This window comes from Camelus bactrianus, chromosome 35 (assembly GCF_048773025.1).
Source record: "Camelus bactrianus isolate YW-2024 breed Bactrian camel chromosome 35, ASM4877302v1, whole genome shotgun sequence".
In the NCBI taxonomy this organism is placed as follows: domain Eukaryota; kingdom Metazoa; phylum Chordata; class Mammalia; order Artiodactyla; family Camelidae; genus Camelus; species Camelus bactrianus.
In genome coordinates, this window is record NC_133573.1 from 15,312,117 (window position 1) to 15,324,119 (window position 12,003).

The 12,003-nt window shown below is 41.2% G+C and overlaps 1 pseudogene; it reads left to right on the forward strand.

Moving 5' to 3' along the window:
- Positions 1–5,874: 5,874 nt before the first annotated feature.
- On the forward strand, positions 5,875–6,288 carry LOC141575983 (small ribosomal subunit protein uS8-like; annotated as a pseudogene).
- Positions 6,289–12,003: the final 5,715 nt, after the last annotated feature.

Here is a 12,003-nt window from a genome sequence, read left to right on the forward strand (position 1 = left end):
GTATAAATCACAGAATCTCTGATTCCCAAGAATTTACTTTTTCTATCAGTCTATTTCTATTTTCTAGGTTTGGGACAAGACACTGTTGTCAGTGCTATGGCTGAAAGGGCTTAGAGGCAATGGCACCCAGCAGCAACAAGGAGACCCAGGAACCATATCCGAGTTTCTAATACCACTCTCCAATGGAAGGAACCAGAGACCTTGGGAGAAACAGCTGATTCTAGGGCTGCAGCAGGAAATAAACACACAAGATGAACCCGGGGCATCTTGTGGAGCAGAAAATAAGGAAGTGCTCAAAAACCAAATGGATGGGAGTAGTTAAAGAGACATAACAGCAAGGGAAAGAGCTTCCAAAGGCTGCTTGAACAACAAAATAAATAATATAGTGTTGGGTTATAACCCAAAGTCTAAAATAAATAATTATGAGCCCCATAATGGCCTGAATTGTGTCCTCCCACCAAAACAAAAAGCATATGCTGCAGCCCTAATGCCCAATACCTACCACTGTATTTGGAAATAGCACCTTTAAGGAAGTAAATAAAGCTACAGGAGGTCATAAGGGTGGGGCCCTAATCCAACAGGACTCCTGTCCTTTTAAGAGGAAGCAACAATGAGGTCCTGGGTTCATCCCCCAGGAACCCCTCCAAAAATGAAGAAATAAATAAATCGAAATAGTTCCCCCCCACCGAAGGAAAACATAAATAAATAAATAACCCACTCTTCAAAAAAAAAAAAAAAAAAAAAGAAGTAACATGAGAAATCTTTCTCTCTAGGCAGGTGCACACAGTGAGGATACAGTGAGATAGTGGCAATCTGCAAACCAACTCTATTGTTACCTTGATCTTAGACTTCCAGCCTCCAGAATGCGGAGAAAATTAATTTCTATTGTTTAAGCCACCCAGTCTACGGTATTTTGTTATGCTAGCACTAGTAGACTAATGCAAGTCCATACTGATATAAATAAATGATTGAATAAATAAATAAGTAGGGAGAAGAGACAAATTCCTATACATAAGAATTTTTTCTTAATTTATGCCAACACTGCCACCTTAAGGAAGTGGAGCACAACTCGCTACACTGGGTATGGTGAACTTCTTCCAAAGATACAGTATGAAAAGGGGGTAAAGCTACAGAAGGTTGACATCCTTAGTGGTAATTTATGTTGATAATGTACCTTTGATGTGATGTGGCGAGAACGGCACTTCACCTCTGTGGTTTTCCTCCCCAAAACTATAATCCCGGTCGAATCAAGAGGAAAACATCAAACCCAAATTGACGGACACTTTACAAAATATCTGACCTGTATTTCTCCAAAGGATCCAAGTCACCTAAAAGAACCCAAGTCTAAAGAACTGTCACAGATTAATGGATCCCAAGGAGACATGGTGACTAAATGTGATATGGGTTCCTGGATGGAAACTATTCTAAATTAAACAGTCCATTTAAAACAAAAATGAAAAATTGTGTATTTGTTGTCTTCTACGTGACTTGTGTTTTATATAGTTTCTCTGATCATTTCAAAGTGAATATTCACTTAATCTTGGGAGCAGACTTTAGCTCAGTTTTGCTTCTTCCCACTGAGCAGGACTCATTTGTGCAGTCAGTATTCTGCCACATCTTGGCAGAAGTCCAGCAGATAAAGAAGACGTTGGCAGGGGGGGCCAGTGGGGAATTGAGTATGTTTATCTCTATGAATGAAGAATTCCTCTAGGTATATTTTAAAGATCCCTATGAGACCCCTTATTTGAAACATCTCCACAGTTTTATTCCTCCTCTGTCTTTCAATGTCTTTTTCTTTCTGTAGAGAATCTCTGAAAATCCCTGAACACAATACTTGCTTTTAGATGTTTTGGATTAAATCTTCTATTGTCTTTTTCCTTTGAATCCTCTTCTCTCCTTTCCCACAGAGAAACTCCCACATTTTTCATTTTATTTTAGGATTCTGTTACTGAACCAGATGATCCAGTTTCATCCTATGCTTCTCAGGCTCAGAGAAAAAAAAGAAAAAAAGTCCGTGTTGTGGGATTTAACAAACACTTCGACCTCTTCTCTTCCAGACCCTGTCAGCTGCACTGTTCCAACAGCACTCAGAGTGGCTCTACATCTCCAAACCCCATTCCTCCTGGATTTCAGTGCTGGCCTTCCACCAAGAACTGGCTCCAGCTGTACTGGCCTCTTATTTCCTTAACCCTTTCCTCTTCTTTACTCTGGTGGGAAGAGTTGGAGACAGAAGAAAGGTGATTCATTCATTCTTCCCACACGGGTTAATCAGGCACCCCCTAGTATATGCAGCCACTGAAGTTACAGCTGTGCATAAGGCAGGCGAGGTCCCTACCCACAGAAGCCACATTCTGGGGGATGGGTGACAACATGGCACACTTAGGATTGCTAGAAGATTTATTTGCATGTGTGCTTTCAGTTGGTCCTGATGATGTAGGCACTATTGTTATCCTCATTTACTGAGACACAGATGCCAATTGACTAACTCAGTGTCATGCAGCTAGTAAGTGATGGAGATACAATTTAAACTCAAGGACTCCAGAACACTTGGATTCCTAACCATTATAATATTGATAAATTTGGTGGGGATTTTCTTTTTCTTTTTTTTTTTTTTTGAGTAAATAAATACCATCCTATTTCTAACTGTCTCTTTCTACTCTAAAAAAATTAAACGCTGCTTCTAAATAATAATCTGTAATGGCTCCTTATTACAATTTTAAAAAGAAAAAGCAGTTCTTTTTTAAAGCAAATGGCACAGTTGGCATTCAATAGTTTCTTTTGTAGCAACCATCATCTCTCTTTCCCTTTTCTATGGTGAACCTCCTCTCCTCAACCCTCCCCCACGCATTACAGAGTATCTAGGTGGTTCAGGTGGGATGAATCCAGCACCAGCTCTGTGGGTAGTCTCTGACCGGCATAAGCCAAAAAGCATGTGCCATCTTTTGATTGGTGGACCCTAGGCATAAACCAATCAGCTCCTGGCATTCTAAGAGCTACCTTGATTGGTTCCGGTTTATAGAACTAGAGATGAGAGGTAAAATGCTCTCTCCTCTGGATTACCATAAAGGAGGTACATAACCCTCATTGCTGCCAGCCGTCAACCTGGGGGAGGACCAGAAATCACAGATCAGTGGAGCCAGAGTTCTGACTGAACCACACCTGACGTCTGCCTCGCTCCTCAACTTTCCAGTGGTGTGACTCATAAGCACTCTTCATTGTTTAAGTCACTTTGACTTGGAGTTTCTTTCAGTTTCTTTCAAAATCATGCCATCTGATACAAATAATTTATATTAGGCATATAAACCCTAACTATTTAAGTAGCTTTTTTAAAAAACAAATGTCACAAGAAACTTAAACAGAAACAAACAAAAAACCCACTAAATTATCCAGTGGGCCTCAAACGTCCAGATCCAAACAAATTTGGATCTCTAACTTACCTGAAAAAAATAAGATTAAGTAAAATAAAATACACCTAGCCCGGAGATTCCTTTGTTTCATACATGAAGATAATCAAGATTATGTGTAATAGTGTGGGACCACATGCAACAGATGCTCAGTTAATTGGCTCAAGCTATGGTGGGTTCAGACTGTAGCATACAATTGCCTTGGATTTTGTTGCTGAAAACACTCCTGTTTTTGCCAAACAACACTGTTTTGGAGGCTTGCCATCACAAACACAGAGAGATTGCTGTGATGAAGATTTGTGCTTTTTGGTGGAACCATGAGACACCACTAGATTATAATAATGTGAGAGACAGGATATTGGCCCTTATGTCTTCAATTAATCACACATTATCTAGTAGATTTAAAAGAACAGCTTCATTCTCATTAACTAGCAGCCAAGAGTGGAGATGCTAGTGATGTGATTAGGACTTTAAAAGTCCTGGGAAGTCGAGTGTGTCGACATCCAAGGACATTCTCTCCATGTCCATCCTAATGTTCCAGGGAGATCTTAGCCACTGAGAACACAAGGCCAAAGCTAATCAGGAATCAGTTGAGATGCAGCAGAGTGAGGCTTGACTTTTACCAAATTGGGAAGATGCCGTCTGGAGAGAAGTGAGCTCTCTAACCTGAGAAAACCCATTATGTTTTCAGCTCCGCTATTGGCTTATTGGCCCAGGATGGCTCTGTAGAATAACAGTGAAAACAGCAGCTCTCCACTCTGCTCTAGAATGAAATGTTAAGAAAATAGAGGCCTAGCTGGTAGTGGGAAAAAACAGATGGTTAGAAGCTTTTACCTTCCATTTTTATTTCTTTTAATGTTAACTACTGTATCTGACAATCAGGACATGGATAGGCATAAATTATGTGCTTATTCCCATAGGAATAAAATACATCTGGACCTCTGCACTATTCAATTAAAACTAATGAGGGTGAAGCTAGAGTCTAGTGCCAGTGTGAAATCCTATGCAAGCGGTGTCTACTCTGAACACACTGTGCTACCAAAGCCAGTTTTTAGGGGTTGTGTGGAACTTGGAAGTTTTTTTTTTTTTTTTTGACAGAAACAAATGTGATTGTCAAAAGCCCAGCCCATCTGCTTTGCTCATAATCGTCTCATAAGGGAACAAACAGTCTGCTACAAAATGTAACTGCAGTGTTAATGGTGCTTCTGGGGGGAAATATTTGAGACCACACTTGGGTTGATGTCCTGCTCCCTGGCCGCAGTGGGATTGGGGTCCTCCTTGGCCATTCCGCAGGGATATAGAATTGATGGTTGGGAAATAGGCAAGGACTAAACTGTAGAAGGAATAGGATTGAGGGGACCAGGGAGCCAGGAGATGAGAAACTCACAGGCTTCTAACAGCATAAGCCCTAAGGTCTGCTTAGGACTTTCCTCCTTTTAAAAATTCTTTGAGGACAATGTCAAAGATGCAGATTTTGCCTAAGGTCACCTCATAGGCAAAGGAAATGATAGGGCATTAATTCAATTCAAAGAAGCGAAGTTTCTGGGAATCTTGACATAAGCCTGGCTTCTTTTGACAGTGAACTCTAGAAGTCTGATTTTATTGAACACCGAGTTTTGTACATGGGAATTTTCAGCAGTTGTGGCCATCAGAAAGAAAAGTCAAAAAATGAAAAGATGTCAGCCATTACCCTGACATGAACGTCACGGTAGCAAAAGCCTAGCTATAATTTTGTCTTCTTATTCAAGGCAAAACAAAATCCAGCTTCTCATTGAAATGTGAACAGAGTTAAAATTCTGTTTTTTTAATTATTTGTAAATTTCAATTTAGTTCGATGTTTATTTCAGAAATTACACATTAATTTTTCCATGAAAAACACAAGTACACATCTTTTAAATAGTTGGTTTATGTAAACAAAAAACACCTATGATGAAATAAACTATATAAACTTATTTTCTTGAGAGAAAGATCCATACCTTTTATCAGCTTCTCAAAGAATTTATATCCCCCAAGTGGTCAAGATTTACTGTCCTTTGAGAATGAAAGTACAGGCATTATTTATGGGTCCACTTTGTAGTTATAATGTGATGGTTTTTGAGTGCAGTTGAAGATTTTTCAGCAGCATTCAAATTGGTGACATTAGGGCTTATTCATTTGAAAGTAGTAAATGCTTCAGTTCCTGTTTTAAGATGACAAATGCAAAATTTAATTATACTTGTGGTGTCTTAATCTATGACTTAGTTTATGAAAGAGAAATATAGTTAAAATTATATAATATTTATATGTAACATAATATTTATATATAACAATATTCATATTATAGGTATTATTTCAAGGTAAATATGCATAACAGTTATGCAAGCTGATAATAATCTTTGATTATTAAATTATTACTTCTTGCTATGACAGTTGGTCCACATTATTGTTAATGAAAAAGTATAATTTCCTGCCATCTTTCTGTGCCACCACAATGCTGTGCATGAAGGTCCTGGCTGATGCTCTCAAAAGCATCAAAGATGCTGAAGAGAGAGGCAAACATCAGGTTTTTGTTAGGCTGTGCTCCAAAGTCATCATCAGGTTTCTAACTGTGATGATGAAGCATGGTTATCTTGGTGAATTTGAAATCATTGATGATCTCAGAGCTGGAAAATTGTTGTGAACCTCACAGGCAGGCTAAGTAAGTGTGGAGTGACCAGCCCGATTTTACATGCAACTCAAAGATCCAGGAAAATCCTAGAATGACCTGCTCCTGTCCCATTAGTTTGTTTTCATGGTTCTCACAACCTCAGCTGGCATCAGGGACCACAAAGAAGCAAGGCAAAAACACACAGGAGGGAAATCTTGGGATTCTTTTCCTAAGGATGTAATATATACATGCAAATAAAATGCCTGAGTGGACGAAAAGAAAAAAAGAGAGAAAAAGGAAAAGGAAAAAGTATAATGGTATAATGTGTAAGCTCTTTAAGATTGGAAACTCTCCCTTCCGCATTCTTTGAATCTGTCTAAGAACCAATCTCTTGCTCTCCTCAATCTTTATATATATATCATAATCTAGTCCACATCCTGGCAGTATGAGTATTCATTCGTGGTCTGGTTATCTTTCTTTTGTCTTCTTGCTACTTCTGTCTCCTCAATAAGCTAGTTTAATCTCTTTGGGTCTTACTCTCTTTGTCAATATCCTCTATTAATCCTCTTAATTCTTTCTGATATTCCATTGTAATTGTCTTTGCTCACTTTACCAGCTTTCTGTTGTCACAGGCTTCCTGAAATGCTTCCATGCTTTAGTCTCCTTGCTTGGCAAGAACAAACCAAGAACGTACACATCCGATAACCATCACCTGAGCATACTCCATGGTTATCAGGCCGTGTGGTATGCTGGGGATAATGTACACAGTCTCTGTCCTCAGAAAGGTAAAATCCAGCCACGTTAAGCAGCCTGGTGAGATCTTCCAGGATCTTCTCTCTCTCTCGCTCTGCTAGAAAGGAAAAGGGCTGTTGTGAATGAGTAGTGAGGGTGCTGCCCACCCTCCATGTTTACCTATCAGATGAGTCCCAGAGAGTTGCATGGGTGCTAAGTAAAGATCCCATTCCCCAGTCTCATTTCACAGATGGCCAGGGAGATGCACAGAGATGGTGGCCACTTTGTAAGTAAATTCACTTCAAAAATGAAGCACTCTGAGAACATTCCCGTTTTCCTACCAAGAAGTCCCATTCCTTTCTGACTGCTGTGATGTTGTGTCCGTATATAGAGGGAATTGCTTTGGAATTTATTTAATCACCAAAACAGTCATTCCATAAAAGTTTACTGAGCAAAGGTTAATGTGCCAGCTTCTGGAGACTCAGCAGAGAACAAGATGAAGACCCTGCCATCAGGAGTGTGCAAACTACTGAGGAGAGAGCAGGGGCAGGGGGGTGGATCTGTTACATTGTCACTTAGCTTGTTTCTCTTTGGCTTGGTCTGATTTACTTCATGTCATGTAAGTCCTATAGCTAGCTGGTTTGGTTTGCTCAGTGGAACAAAACTGGGAAGTCCAAACTTCAAAGTCTGCAGGCTATGACAAGACCCCTTACTGTGGCTCCCTCTGTACTGGTAACAATGGCTTCTCTGCTCTACAGTTGATTTCATGTGCCCTGTATGGATCCCTTTTCAACAGAGAGACAGTGGTAACATTAACTGCCCTGAACTGAGTCACAATAGTTGTCTTCTGCCAAATTCTTCTGTGAGATAGACTGTCTCCCATTCTTGTGGGCTCCTGTGAAACTCATAAAGGGGGACATGATCCACAATGTTACTAACAGTTTTTCCAGAGAGATTTTAATGTGATTTCTGGGAAAACAAATGGTAAGCAAAAGCCTGGGATACAGCTTCAAAACATTGAAAAGCAAATATTCCAGAAGAGTGGGGTTTGAACTGTGTGAGATTCCACTCCTGCCCTCACCTGAATACAACATACACTTTGCTCCAGTGCATTGAGAACGTGACATAGCCCTCCATCCTCCTTCAGGACCCTGTGCTAATGTTCACAGGAAACAAGGACTTTCTTCAAATGATACTGTTGGTCTTTATCATTCTTTTTAACACTGATTTCCAGAGGGAATGAATACCATCCTGACCAGACGGGTACTCTGATGGTTTGGAGTCCATCTTTGCCTAATTCTTTAAGACACCCCTCTGTGAAATGGGGAAGGAGGACACCCCTGTTACTGTCTGCTTGTACCTGATACTCTCTGGTGCTTGAGGAGTCATGGTCTTCTAGGCTGATTAGGGTGCTCAATTGGCACCAAGATTGTTGAAATTACATGTCAACTTGGCTGGGCTGTGGTGCCCGGCTATTTGCTCAAACATTATTCTGGGTGTGTCTGTGAGGGTATTTTTGGATGAGATTAACATTTAAAAAGGTGGACTTTGAGTAAAGCAGTTTGCCCTCTATAATGTGGGTGGGCCTCATTTAATCAGTTGAAGGCCTGAATAGAACAAAAGACCAACTTCCCCCAAGCAAGAGGAAATTCTGCCAGTAGACAGCCTTTGGACTTGAACTGCAACAGTGACTTTTCCTTGGGTATCCAGCCTGTGAACCCACCCTGCAGATTTTGGTCTTGCCATCCTCCACAATTGTATAGTCAAATCCCTTAAAATATATCTATCAATCAATCAATCTATCTTTCTCTCTCCCTCTCTCTTTCATGTAGGTGTGCTATCTATCTATACACACATACGTGTGCACGCACACACACACACACACATGAGTACATCCTAGTGGTTGTGTTATCTGGAGAACTCTGACTAATATACTTAGTCAACAGATATCTAGGCTACCAGGTACCCTCACAGGGAGTCCTTCAGCCCCAAAACTTTGTGATTCTATAGCTCTAACAGAGAGATGATGTAAAATGATGCCTTCCTGAAGAGACAGTCACAGAAGCTGGAGGATTTAGAAGAAAGAATATGGAGGGAGAATGACTCTTTGGAGCAACCAAGGGAGTTTGAGCCAACATACTTTGCCGGTGCCCTGGCAGTGCCCTAGCTGACTACTTGGCCCATTCAAAACACTAAATGTGATCCACCAAAACTTTTAGTGGCCCTATATCTGCCCTATGCTGCCAACTAGTAGACTTGCCTGTGGGTTGGTTGACTGATTCAGTTAGAAGAATTTGGACCATTGGAACCCATTCTTATCTTGATCAAACTGAGCAATCAGCACCAAGAACTTTAAAATGAAATGTGCCCTGTTTACCAAAGAAGGATGTTGGTGGCAACTATAAACTCTCTCTAAGCTGTTCTTCTACCAAAGTTCACAAGGAGAATATTTTCATGGGTGGAGCTGTATGTGGCTGGCCGAGGTTGATAATCTCCTCGTACCCTGGTTTGACTTGTGTTGAGATTACATTTTCCCCTGGCTTTCCCTATGGGGATATCCTCCAGAAGAAGCTGGCCCTTAATTGACATGTTTTCTGCAGTCACCCCATGTTTCTAAGAGCTCTGCTTCCTTACTGTGTCTACCAGTCCTCCCCATCCCTCCCCTCCCTCTGTCATCAGAGTTGAGCTTTGTTTCCACTGGTGATTCTTGTTCTGATAGCAAGTACGTACAAGCCATTGGCTTACTTACTCAATCAACTTCAATCAAAGAGCAGCAATTCAAATCCTATCGGTGTCACCTTATTTAACTTAATGAATTAAATACTTAAGGATAAGATGTGTGTCTGGCTAGGTCAGGCTGACCAGAAAATTATCTCTGATTGATTATATATTTTGAAACATTATCAGTCTCTAACTTTAAACATGTCCACCATAACTTTGACTTCTCTGCCAAGAAAGATAATCAAAATAATATTCTTCGGGAAATGCTTGAGCACAGACTAAAATATAATTCTTCTTTTCACTTGTGTCACCTAAAGTGAAATAATCTCAAACAAAATTTGAAATTCTTGTCTATTAGCCCCACACTGAAGGTCCATTTATCTCCCACTTAATCAACAGCTGCTGCCTGTTTGTCAGAAAGGCCTTCTGCTTCCACAGATTACCTAATCATCTAACATCTCCACTGATTACCTGGCCCCATATATCTTCACAGTTTAGCTGACTATGTAACGTCAATTCAGTCTTCATTTTGTACCCCAGTTCTGTAGAGCACTGTTCTAGAACAGTAGTTCACTACCCTAGCTGTGCTTCCGAATCCCTTGTGGAATTGTAAAAATGTGTGTGTGCCAGAGTTCCACCCCGGGCTGTTCTGATCCAGTAGATCAAGCATAGGGCCCAGTGATCCATAGTCTTAACTTCACAGATGATTCTGTTGTCAGGCCAAATAGCACACTGCTCCAGACCTTCCAAGACTGGTTTCCACCTGCCCATTGTCCACTATACAAAGGCTATAAGCCACACGGATTATATCAGCTGGTACTCAGATGGGAACTCCAGGGTAGCCCCTCTTACTGAAAGAGATGCATGCTGTTTGTAGTCACAGCAGCATTCGGTTGTCATGACTCACCGTATCTCACTGGCCAGAACCCTCCCTTCTGCATCAATCATCGTTCCATTTGTGCTGGTCCCTTGCCATCCCTGGCACCACTATTTCCATAGCAGCTGGTCAGTATTAAGGAAGCTGTCACCATATACATATAAGGAGTTTTATAGCTAGTGCTGGGCCCTGAGGGGAAGGAGTCGGGGGAGATCTGTGAGTCTGGGCTGGCCTCCAGACACAATGTACATTCTGCTCAAGCCAGCTGCTGGAAGACAACTTCTGGGTCTCCAAGGCAACAAGAGATGCTATCTTCAAGACAGCCCCATGCATTCTGTTAACGGTCACACAGATCACCAAGACCCACAACTCCCTTCTCCACCTCAAATCCCTAAGTGTATGCTGGAAGAGGTTCTGGGCATCCCATGGCATTAAAATCATCCACTAGGAAGGGTCTGGGTCAAAGAGGTAGACAAGGGGACTCTTCTTCCACCTCGGAAATGTTACGGCAAACTTTAGGGCCTATTCTGGGTAAACTATTGTAGGGAAGCTCCATCCCGCCCGTCCTGATGAAAAGCGTCAGACCTGGTGGGAGGTGGTGTCTACATTCAGGGAGCCTTTTTTTAACTCACTAAAACCCACGGGTGTTATTCCCTTTGATAAAAGTTCCTACAACTATTTTCTCTGACTTGGGAAATGCTCCCAGACTCTCTGCTCATTTTGTGATTCAGATCCTTTCACTTAGCCTGGCTTGCTCGGCTTCTACAATGGGACCTGTCCTCTCCCTCCATTGCTTCTCTCTCTCTCCAATCCTAGGCTCTTTGGATTGAATTTCTGGTAGGATGTTTTACAGGGTTCTGATTGAAATTCCTCCCAAGGTGGTCGCTCTTGGCTCTCTAGTGGTCCAGTGATCTTTTTCCCAGTACCTTTCCCAGGTTTTCAGGATAGAACATCACAACTCAGGACCAATACCCAGACTCCCATTTTCGGGGGTAGGTGAAGGAAGGGACTACACCCAAACCATCCAGCCAGACTCAGTAAGAAAAATCAATACCAGTTCCTGCATGTAGGAAAGAAACAGCAGATGAATATCCAGTCCCAGTGGGATTTCTCCCTTTGATTCCCATACAATTACTTCCAGGACCGAGTTATTTCTTAATTGCCTCACCCTTTCTTAACTCTTGACTTCTCGTTTCTTTCATCCAACTAGATTGACAGCCCTTTGGGGCAAGAATAATGTGCTGTGTATACTTTATGTCCCCATAGTATCTGGGGCTATGATGCCAAATAACATCAATATATTTAACCACTAAGTAATATGCAGATGTGCATAACCAGTGCTATCTCCATATACAGAGATGGAAATGAATGAGATGAGCTCAGAGGGGTTTCTGTGATCTTAAATACAATGTACTGGTTGATTCATTGGAAGCCTTTAGAAAGACGGAGTGAGAATCTACCCAGTCCTTCTAGGAGGGTGGGGCAGGTGTCTTACAAATCCAACAGAAAGATTTATTGAGAACGATTAAACTCATGCTCAGAAATGAGAGCTATATGCGAGTAACTATAGATTTTTCTGGGGCTCTCCTTTAAAGCCATAAGAAATGTCTAGTGGGTTATAATAACAATCTTTCATTCTTCCT